At 45.7% G+C, this 11,341-nt stretch overlaps 2 non-coding genes across 2 annotated transcripts; both read left to right on the top strand.

Annotated features, from left to right (window-relative positions):
• On the top strand, positions 1-107 carry LOC142862545 (U6 spliceosomal RNA). The gene has a single exon (XR_012913619.1). It is a non-coding gene; the product is annotated as a U6 spliceosomal RNA (small nuclear RNA).
• An 8,922-nt stretch (positions 108-9,029) lies between these two features.
• Positions 9,030-9,101, top strand: TRNAW-CCA (transfer RNA tryptophan (anticodon CCA)). The gene has a single exon. It is a non-coding gene; the product is annotated as a tRNA-Trp (tRNA).
• The last annotated feature ends 2,240 nt before the right edge of the window (positions 9,102-11,341 follow it).

The following is an 11,341-nucleotide window of genomic DNA, read 5'->3' on the forward strand; positions in this document are numbered from 1 at the left end:
GTGCTCGCTTCGGCAGCACATATACTAAAATTGGAACGGTACAGAGAAGATTAGCATGGCCCCTGCGCAAGGATGACACGCAAATTCGTGAAGCGTTCCATATAAAAAAAAAAAAAGAAAAAGGAGGAAGGGGACTATGCCCCAAGGAACAGCAGGATCTAGTCTACATGGACCAAGTGGAGCTGGGAAAGTCCTAGTGGGACTGGATTCTGCCAAGGGCTGAGCAAAGCAAAGTTAGAAAATGGAGTTCATTGATTTGGGAGCACTAACCTGGGATATGGGATTAACTATCCTGAAAAGAACCCCAGGGGATGGTGCAAACCTATAGCTAGGATGGCATCTAGAAACATGGGAACAGTAATGGCCCAAACCAAGCAGGGAAAAAAGACTTAAATTGCCACAGCAGATGTTGGAAGAAGGAATTAAAAGTTTCAGCCATGTGGATGTGCTTACTTAAATAATGCTTCATAAGGCCAGAAAAGCTGCCAGAGGACAATGTTCCATGGAGGTCCCAGAGGATAGGCCATTTAGCCACACAGCAAGGAGCAAGGCATGGAAAGGCACCAGCATCATTATGTGTGTCAGGGTGGCTGTCTTCTGGGTACCAAGGCAGCCTTCAGAGATGCCTTTGCACAGTAGTGCTCACAAGTAACAATGGGGATTAGAGGTCCCTGACCCATTGAGGCCAAGTGGCAGCCTGAGCCAGGTGGGTACAATAATCACATGGATGGAAGACAGCATCGGCCAAGTGCATCTGACCTTCTTTGGGGGCAAACTTCTTTTTCTTTTTTTGAGACAGAGTCTCACTTTGTTGCCCAGGCTAGAGTGAGTGCCATGGCGTCAGCCTAGCTCACAGCAACCTCAAACTCCTGGGCTCAAGTGATCCTCCTGCCTCTGCCTCCCGAGTAGCTGGGACTACAGGCATGTGCCACCACGCCTGGCTAAATTTTTTTTGTATATATATTTTTAGTTGGTCAATTAATTTCTTTCTATTTTTTAGTAGAGACGGGGTCTCACTCAGGGTGGTTTCGAACTCCTGACCTCGAGCAATCCGCCCGCCTCAGCCTCCCAGAGTGCTAGGATTCAAACTTCTTTTTTAACACATTGACTGCCACACTAGAAAAAAAAATTTTTCCCTGGGGCCACAGCGTTTTATTAAAACAAAACCATCCTTTCTAATTTGTTTTTATTGTTTTCTGTGCATGAATTAGATGCAACACAATCCATGTTTTTATAATTACATTGTCACTATTAATTGTAACAATAAGAACAACAACAAGTAAGATTGTCATTAACCAACTGCAGGATTTTGCTTCATGACACACCAGGCTCAAATGGCAGTCCAAGTCATATGTTAAAAAGGAGTGAAACCCTTTTACAATATAATATCTTTTGTTGTTGTTGTTGTTGTTGTTGTTGTAGACAGAGTCTCACTTTGTTGCCCAGGCTAGAGTAAGTGCCGTGGCGTCAGCCTAGCTCACAGCAACCTCAAACTCCTGGGCTCAAGCAATCCTCCTGCCTCAGCCTCCCAAGTAGCTGGGACTACAGGCATGCGCCACCATGCCTTGATAATTTATATATATATTAGTTGGCCAATTAATTTCTTTCTATTTATAGTAGAGACAGGGTCTCACTCTTGCTCAGGCTGGTTTCAAACTCCTGACCTCGAGCAATCCACCTGCCTCGACCTCCCAGAGTGCTAGGATTACAGGCGTGAGCCACTGCACCTGGCCAATATATCTTAAAAATGCATATTGTAAGATACACAAGTATGGAGCTGTTCTGATTCAAAGGGAGGGGGACTGGGTATCTGGGAGAGGGGCCCTGGGGCTGACAGCATGAGTGTTCTGCTCAAAGCATGAATGATATTATACAATAATGAGCCCTTACCCAGATCCTTTAGGAAATGGAAATCCTCCTGCCCTCAGCATTCACTTCCCTCCAGATACCTGGACAGATGGAAGGAGGCCTTTCACAGCTCAGAGGGGAGCCACAGGGTACTAAAAGAATGGATATGACCCTATGAAGGATGCACTGCTCCTGGAATATGCATGGTTTGAGTAAATGTGAATACTGCAGGTGGAGACAGATTTAGTCCTGGCAACTCCCACATGAAGAAATCATTAGTAACATCTACCCACTTTGGTGTAGAAGAAAGTACACTAACTGAAGCTGTGAGTGCAGACCAAGCATGCCTTTCTTTTTCTCCTTCTTTTGTGGATGATGATGTTTGTTAAGGCTCTAAGTTTTGTTCTGAGATTCGACCTACATTTTCCTCTCTGGCTTGTGCTACATGCAGTAAGAATGTGTCATGTCTGTTTCTTCAGTGTTTATCCAGCTCCTGGTCACCTGATGCCTCCATGACCATTTGGGTTTAGAAAAGGTCTGCATCTTTTTCAACACTGTAAAAGATTTGCTACAGGAAATATCTGTCATCTGTCCCTTCTGAGGCTTTCTCTTGTTACTCTGGTGTTCTGCACATATTCTACTACTGCCGATGGAACTTTCACACCCTCACGTCTATTAACCTCCCCAGCCAGAATTTCCTACCCTTCTGAGATTTCCCATAATATGTGTGTCATTGAGCTCTTGTGCTGTTCATTCTGGTTGAAACGTGCCCCAAAGTGTTAAAGAAACCAGTGACTGACAAATTCTTGAGCTTGCAGGATAGCAGATAAGAAAACAAACAATTTTCTGGAATGCTGAAGCTACTCCCTCAGCTTGTGAGATTTAAAAAAAGAAAAACAAAAAACCTGGCAGAAATCGATTGGAGTCAATACGGCCACCTGGCCACTGCTCAGAACAAACTTTGATGGCACAGCTTTATCTTCCACCGCTTGTTTCCTAACTCCCCCACAGTTTGCAAGTAGGATCCAGGAGCAAGCATGAAGAGAGAACTGCGCATGCCCAGGACTTCCCAGCCCTACCCTTTCCTAATCCTAGAACCCACCCCCAAACATTTTCTAATACAAATACTATCTTAAAGCCGACACAGAGAGACAGATTTGAGCCGGACTCCTGTCTTCTTGTAGGTCGATTTGCAATAAAGCTTTTCTTTTCTCAAACGCGGTGCCATAGCATTGGCTTCTAGAGCATTTGGTAGCGAGCCCCTTTCATTCGGTAGGTAACGTGGTAATGCCCCTCCTGGGGTCACTAATCCGTGAGCGATGGAATTTGGGTATATACTTCCAAACCCAATGTGGCTCCGCTTGGTGTTTCTCCGCTTTTTCTTTAGCTTCCCCAAGTGTAGAGAGAAAGTAGATGTGGAAGGCCTGAGACTCAGAAAAGGAGCTGTGGGTCAGAGTGGCCACCTCCGTAGAGCCTGCTTTAATGCGCTTCTGGAAGAAAGGGATAAACACAATCAGCAGGAGCTGGAGAGCCTCCTCTCGGCACCCAGACTCTTTCTGTCATGTATCAGGCCCTAATGACCCAGGCTTTCACCCCCACCCCTACATGCCTGCTCATCCCTAGCTGTGGCTTCGCGTCACAATCGTCACAAGTGGACGTGGTGCAAGTCGGCATCCCCACTTGACTAACAACTGGGGAAGTCATCCCGGGGCTGCGCCTGCCAGACTCCAGCCGCGGAGGGAGGGCCCCAACCTGCCAAGAGTCCTCGCCCTCCCCCATCCAGTCGGAGTCCTTGCCCACCGACTGTCCACCCACGGTCAAGTCAGATGTCCCAGTTTATTGGAGCTTAGGGACGATGACCTGTTCCAGAATCACACCGCCATCTGGAAGCGGACAGGCGGTGGAACCTGGTGTTCCCCAGCACCAGAGCGCAGACAGCAGCTGGGGTCGCAGAAGCCACCAAGGTGGTTGCTTTAAGTACTGGTCGTCTTTGGGACCTCGAGCTCTAGCTCACTACCCGGGCCTCGGACTCTGCCCCTCCGAAGCCTCGCCCCGTCACAGTTTCCATGGTGACGGTAGAGACGCCTCAACAAACACCTTCGAATTGCATTTGTTCATTAACCCTTTGTTTCCCACAGTGTGGCAAATGTTCTCCCCATTTGTCCTTTGTCAGCCTTAATTACAATGTTTTGTGGGTTTTCTTTTCTGGTTTGTTGATTGTTCTTTCTATTTGACTTTTGTTTTGGCAACAGTTGATTTTGTTTAGTTAGTTAAATTTGGAGTAATATTTACCAACTACAACAAAAGTGTCAGCTGGTTGTGCTGTATAAAAAAAAAAGACGGGGAGAACACATACTTGAACAATGCTCTTTTGATGCCTCTTGCGGGCAATGTGGGAAATGAGCTGATTTAGGAATAAAGCTAGGAAGAAAATCTAGGAATGTAGGAAGGGAAAGCACCAACGCTCACAAGTCCAATCTTATTTCCTGAGGCTGTGCAGAATGTTATGGGATATTTTATTTTTTTCTTTCTTTTTCTTTTTTTTTTGAGACAGAGTCTCGCTTTCTTGCCTAGGCTAGAGTGAATGCCGTGGTGTCAGCCTAGCTCACAGCAACCTCAAACTCCTGGGCTCAAGCGATCTTCCTGCCTCAGCCTCCCGAGTAGCTGGGACTACAGGCACGAGCCACCATGCCCGGCTGATATATATATATTAGTTAGCCAATTAATTTCTTTCTATCTTTATGGTAGAGACAGGGTCTCGCTCAGGCTGGTTTTGAACTCCTGACCTTGAGCAATCCGCCCGCCTCGGCCTCCCAGAGTGCTAGGATTACAGGCGTGAGCCACCACGCCCGGCGGGGATATTTTCTTGAAAAAATTACTCATGTTAACTACTATTGTTATAGGGGAACATTATCAAGAATGGCAAACCAGGTTTTAACTTGGAACTGTGAGCACTCTCTTGTCCCCCATGGGCTTCCCTTTAAGGAATCTGTGTGGAAGGCAAGAAGTCATGTCAATCTTTATTTTTATTTATTTATTTATTATTTATTTATTTATTTATTTATTTATTTATTGGAAACAGAATCTGGCTCTGTTCCCCAGGTGAGAGTGCCATGGCGTCAGCCTAGCTCATAGCAACCTCAAACTCCTGGGCTCAAGCAATCCTTCTGCCTCAGCCTCCCAAGTAGCTGGGACTACAGGCATGTGCCACCATGCCCGGCTAATTTTTTCTATATACTTTTAGTTGGCCAATTAATTTCTTTCTATTTTTTTTAGTAGAGACAGGGTCTTCAGGCTGGTTGCCAACTCCTGACCTTGAGCGATGTGCCCCCCCCCAGCCTCCCAAAGTGTTAAAACTTCAGGCGTGAGCCACTGCGCTATGTCAATTTTTAAATGCTAACAGAAATGCTGACCGGTTTCTTTCTGCGTGTCTCCCTCCACCCAAGGCACACCTAGCTTCTTCCCCTGCAAAATCTAAAGCCAACCGGACCCAAAATGGGCTGGAATTCCTATGTCCACATCCTACCACTGTAATCAATTAGCTCGCTATGAGTTTAGGTCCGACCTGCCACAGGCCCCCCTCTGTGAGTCCAGGGTGTGTCTTATTAATCTCGCTCTGCTTCATTCTCACCTTTCATACGTAAGGAGGACAAGGAACTTGACTCCAGCGCTACGTGATGTTAGATGTGAAGTTAGTGTGGTTAACTGGGAACCAAGTAGAGCCCTCAGAACGATCCCTTCGCTCCGTTTTAACTCTTCTACAATCTACTCCAAATTTTAAAACAACCCCTCAGAGTAAGTCTTAGAGTCACAATTTGCCAAATAAGTGCTGCCCTCGCTCCATTCGTTTTACTACATTTCTTACTTTGGAGGTGCCATTATAGGGTTCATTCACGTTCATTCCCCTTCTCTGCCGTGGCCAGGCAGGTGGAATCTCGCGACTGTTGAACTACCATAGGTGTGTGATATTACGCCGAGCATCTCCAGTGGGAATCGAAGATGACGCGTACAGTAGTGTGTTGCGGGAGTGTTCTTAAAGGTTTCCCGCGCCCTTGACTCTCTCTTCAAAGTTGACTTTAATTGTTCCTTAAGGCGAGTGTTGACCATCGATGGCCACTGTACGTATAATTTAGTCTCAGGTGGAGTTTACCACGGCCTTGGGCTGTGTAACCAACTGGACTCCAGGAAGGCCCTGCTCACGCGCTAGGGGCTGTTAACCCCTACCCTCCGGGGCTGGGCTTCCTCCGGCTGGGGCTGGGGCTGGGTCCCCACTGGAGGAGGAGGGGCCGGGCCTTCTGGGTGCACTTGCCCGGCCCTCCACCGAGCCACCGAGCCGGGATCCCGCGCCGGGTCCTTCCCAGTTCACCCCGGGAATCCTTGTAAGTTTCACTGGGTTGCTTTGTTTGGACTCAGCGGTGCCAAGTCCGGTTCGAGGGTCTGATCTAAGGTCCCTTCTGGGAAGGAAGGAGCGGGATGTGCGTAGGGGACCAGGAAGACCCGACCGCACTGAGTCTGGGCGACGGCCGCTCCCGGGGGCTGACCGCGCTGGTGGATTGGAGGCTGGGGACCGAGGAGCTGCGGGGACAGCTGCGGGGGGGGGGGGAGCGCACAGGAACACCCAGCGCGAGGCAGGAGGGGCCAGTGGCTCCCATGCCGCCGCCCCCCCAACTCCCGCACAGTCCGCTCGCCGGGACTCGGGCGCCGCCGGAGCCCACCATCTGGACACCACCGGGAGTCTGGGAGGCCCGAGGGAGAGGCCAGAGGGAAGCGCCGCGATGACCCGTCCCCCGGGCTGACCAAAGGGCTGAGGGCAGGAGCTGTGCTCGCATGCATATAAATGCTGAGGTTTAGTTAATGACCGGGATGGGGTGAGAATGGGGGAGGTACTTGTATTTTCCACAACAGCTGCATATGCTATTCCAGTGTAGTCATTATTAATTTGTTTTCGGAACTGAGCTACCGTGGGAGGAACACTAACCATAAGGAAGAGCTGTGCTTTTTACCTTCAAGCTTTGCGCTTTACATCGTGTCAGGAGGTCTTAGAATAAATTGTTCTACACAACTACACTGCGTAGCTCATTCTACAGACCACTGGGCAGTGTTGGCATTGAACGACTAGCTGGGAAATTGATGAAAATTTCTCTAAATCTATATAAAAGAGAGTGAATCCCCTATCCTGCTATACTGCTTGTACAAATACACCTCCACTTGACCATGAGGAGTATAAAAGGGGTAATTTCCATTGATGTAATGAAAGAGATTGAAATTTTCACCCTCCAAGAGTAACCCAGGATAGCTGACCCACCCTAAACTTGAGGGAGTTTGTTCACACAAGGGTCTGCCTAACCCAGCAATAGGGGGAAGCTGGGAGGACTTTTCCCAGGTCTGTTCCTTCATAAATGAGTCACTTTGGGTAATTTGCTTATTTTCTCTGTTTCTCTATTTCTTCTTCAGAAAAATGGGATTTATGATAATAATGTCTACCTCAGACAGTGTGTGAGATTACTAATGTAACATGCTTAGAATTGGCAGTGACACATAGCAGGCATTCCACTTAATGTTGTGCTACAGTCATCTTTACTTCTTCTTCTTCTTCTTCTTCTTTTTTTTTTTTTTTTTTTTTGAGACAGAGCCTCACTCTGTTGCCCAGGCTAGAGTGCCGTGGAGTCAGCCTAGCTCACAGCAACCTCAAACTCCTGGGTTCAGGTAATCCTACTGCCTCAGCTTCCCGAGTAGTTGGGACTACAGGCATGTGCCACCATGCCCGGCTAATTTTTTCTATATATATTTTTAGTTGGCCAATTAATTTCTTTCTAATTTTAGTAGAGATGGGGGTCTCACTCTTGCTCAGGCTGGTTTCGAACTCCTGAGTTTAAGCAGTCCTCCCACCTCGGCCTCCCAGAGTGCTAGAATTACAGGCGTGAGCCACCGCACCCCGCCCATCTTTACATCTTAAAACAATCTTGGCAGAAAATCTTTGAATCACAATTTTACAAATAAATAGCCTCTACTGCCCTTTTACTTGATAATCTTGCCTGATAATTCACCGAAAAATAGATCCCATTAGGTGAGAGCTGAATTGTCTTCTGAACACCCAATAAAATAATATGCACAGGTGTGCACCTTTCTTTCCCACCTTACATTAGGAAATTTGTCCACCCTCTTGGCAGAAAAGTCAAACCCTAAGTAAAACATTTAGATTGCATCCAATCTCATTTTTAAAGGATTTGTTCTGTTGGTTGCATCTTTCTTTTCAGCATCTTCAAATTCTAACTTTTCATTTAATCATTTCTTCAGTATGTTATTTGTCACAGAAAGACAGGTTCCTTATGGCTCCACCTATACGAAGTCCCTAGAATAGTCAAATTCATACAGACAATGGAATGGTGATTGCCAGGGGCTGGGGGAGGAGCGAATAGGGAGTTTAAGGGGTACAGAGTTTCAGTTTTGCAAGATGGAAAGAGTTCTGGAGATTGGTTGCACAACAAAGTGAATGTAAAAAAAAAAAACCATATATAAGTGTGTGTGTGTGTATAGCACTGATAGTGAAATCGTATTATCCAGGATCTTATTCAACATCCCCAAAACAAAGCCTTAATCTTCCCCTCTTTCACCCCTCTGTTCTTTAACCCCAGAGATTATATCACGTGGCAAGATGTACAGACGTACAGAGCCAGTGTCTGTAGGCGCTCAACTTCTTATTGTAGGATTTTTGGCTATCAGATGAGATTCCTACAAAGAATATGTGTTATTTTTTAAAGCAAAGGACTTAGTCTTTCTTCCTAAGTCTGACCCACGTGCAAATCATTTCGGGACTCCAAAGGGGCTGGGGAGAAGGGAACCCGGATTCTTGACGACCTCACCCCAGCCTTCCCGCTGAGCGGCGCATTTTCCGCTGTCCTGTCCCCAACTTCGCGCCCTTGGAGACTCCGTAGCCCTGGGGAGGTGGGTTTTCCCGAATGACAAAATAAGGATTCTGGAACCCCGTGGCTTTCGCTTCTTGCCTGCTGCATTCACTTTCACATTTCGCTTTGAATAGCCGCGTCACAAAAGGGACAAAGTTCTCATGGTCAATCCTAGGCCTTAATAAAAACGGAGTAAATAAACAAATACTGTTTGTTACACCTGACAGCTGCTGAAATTAACACTCCTCTAAAGCACAAAAAGAAATTGGCCCTGGGGACCTCGTGGCGCAACGGTAGCGCGTCTGACTCCAGATCAGAAGGTTGCGTGTTCAAATCACGTCGGGGTCAGAGCTCTGGCTGTTTTTTCACGTAGCTACTGAGAATTATGCATATTAAATTCAGTACTCAGCAAAGCAAGCGTCTTGCCATCAACTGCCAAACTCGGACGTGCTTTTACCTTTCTTTAGCCCAAGGGGACTGTTTTTCGTGATTAACTCAGCAATGAACAGCCACTTAAACTGAAGGGTAAGCCTGACCTGGAAGCGAGGTCGTTCTCTTCACATCCGAATCAGGACTTATAAGCTGACTTCAAATAGGACCTTAAAACAGTATGGGAGGAGACTGTTAATAAATTCACTCTGGTGTGAAAATAGCTTCATTGGGTCCCAGAATAGGTGTAGCGGTCTCTCTCGGCTGATATCTGGGTCATCCTGATGAATATATCAATTTCCAACTCTCTCTGTCTGTCTGTCTGTCTGTCTCTCTCTCTCTCTCTCTCTCTCTCTCTCTCTCTCTCTCTCTCACACACACACACACACCACCTTTCATGGTTTGAGCTTCTTTCAAAAACGTCTGAACATGTGGCTGAAGAGAAAATACTGTGAAGTTGATTAACAATGTATGATGTTTAAGAGGAAGTTCTTGAACTCTCTTTTTTTTTTTTTTTTTTTTTTTAAGACAGGGCCTCACTTTGTTACCCAGGCTACAGTGAGTGCCGTGGCATCAGCCTAGCTCACAGCAACCTCAAACTCCTGGGCTCAAGCGATTCTGCTGCCTCAGTCTCCCGAGTAGCTGGGACTACAGGCATGCACCACCATGCCCGGCTAATTTTTTCTATATATATTAGTTGGCCAATTAATTTCTTTCTGTTTATAGTAGAGACGGGTGTTGCTCTTGCTCAGGCTGGTTTCGAACTCCTGACCTTGAGCAATCCGCCAGCCTCGGTCTCCCAAAGAGCTAGGATTACAGGCGTGAGCCACCGCGCCAGGCCTTGAACTCTCTTTAAGAGGAAAATTCCCGGGCATTTATCACCGTTTTGGAATTTAAATGCATCCTGCCAATCGGGCTATGGAACAATTAACTTACTGGTATAAACTAGCTGTCGTGAACTGAAAGCGAAGAAAAACCTACCTTAGCAGAAGTGGAGATACTTGTGTACTTATCAAGGTTAAGTTTTCACTGCACCAGTCCACTTTCCCTTCAGTTTGTCCTTTCAATCTGTCCTTTGCTGAGCCTCTACCAAAAAACAAAAACAAAAACAAAACAAACAAAAAAACTCTTCTAGTTATGTTTTTTTCAAAAAGTCAATTGAACAGACTGGGCGCGGTGGCTCATGCCTGTAATTCTAGTACTCTGGGAGGCCAAGGCTGGCAGATGCCTGTAGTCCCAGATACTCAGGAGGCTAAGGCGGGAGGATTGCTTGAGCCCAGGAGTTTGAGGTTGCTGTGAGCTAGGCTGACCCCATGACACTCTAGCCAGGGCAACAGAGTGAGACTCTGTCAAAAAAAAAAAAGAAAGAAAGAAAGAAAAGAAGATAGGAAGGAAGGAAGGAAAAGAAAAGAAAAAAGAAAAGAAAAGAAAAGAAAAGAAAAGAAGAGAAAAGAAAAGAAGAGAAGAGAAAAGAAACTTAGTCTATGGAAAATATAAAGTGGAATCTGCAGCTTGTATTAGTTATCTCTTGTGTTACAAATCACCCCAATGCTTAGCGGCTTAGAATGACCACTGCATCTCCTTTAGAAGAAGCCACTCTCTCAAAATTAAAAATAGTCCTGAAAAGCTTCCTAAGTCAAGGCCACATATTGAAATTGGAGGTTCAGACTGATCCATCAATCATGGGTGGAGTGATTGTTTGTATTGGAGAGAAATATGTTGACATGTCTCCAAAAACCAAGATTCAGAAGCTGACCAGGGCTATGTGGGAAATTATCTGAAAGTGTTGATTTTTTATCATCAGTGAAAATTCTTAAACTTGAAGCAACAATAAAATGCTTCCAGAACAGACCAAAAAAAAAAAAAAAAAGAAGTGTAGCGAGCACAATACGCCATAATCTTTTAAAAATACACTACACTCAACAAAGCGAGACTCTGTCTCAAAAAAAAAATACACTACACTGTAAATCCTTATTCATAATTAATCAAGATGGAAGAACTTCAGCAGGTTTTATCAAAACACTTTAAATATGCAAATAGCTAATAAATCAAGAGGCTTATTGATACTGATTTTCCAACTGGAATTTATTTAAAATGCTTGTAGAAATTTTTTCTAAAATTTTTCTCATCTTCAACATTTTATCACCTGTAAGAAATGA

Source organism: Microcebus murinus, chromosome 19, assembly GCF_040939455.1.
Source record: "Microcebus murinus isolate Inina chromosome 19, M.murinus_Inina_mat1.0, whole genome shotgun sequence".
Classification (NCBI taxonomy): Eukaryota; Metazoa; Chordata; class Mammalia; order Primates; family Cheirogaleidae; genus Microcebus; species Microcebus murinus.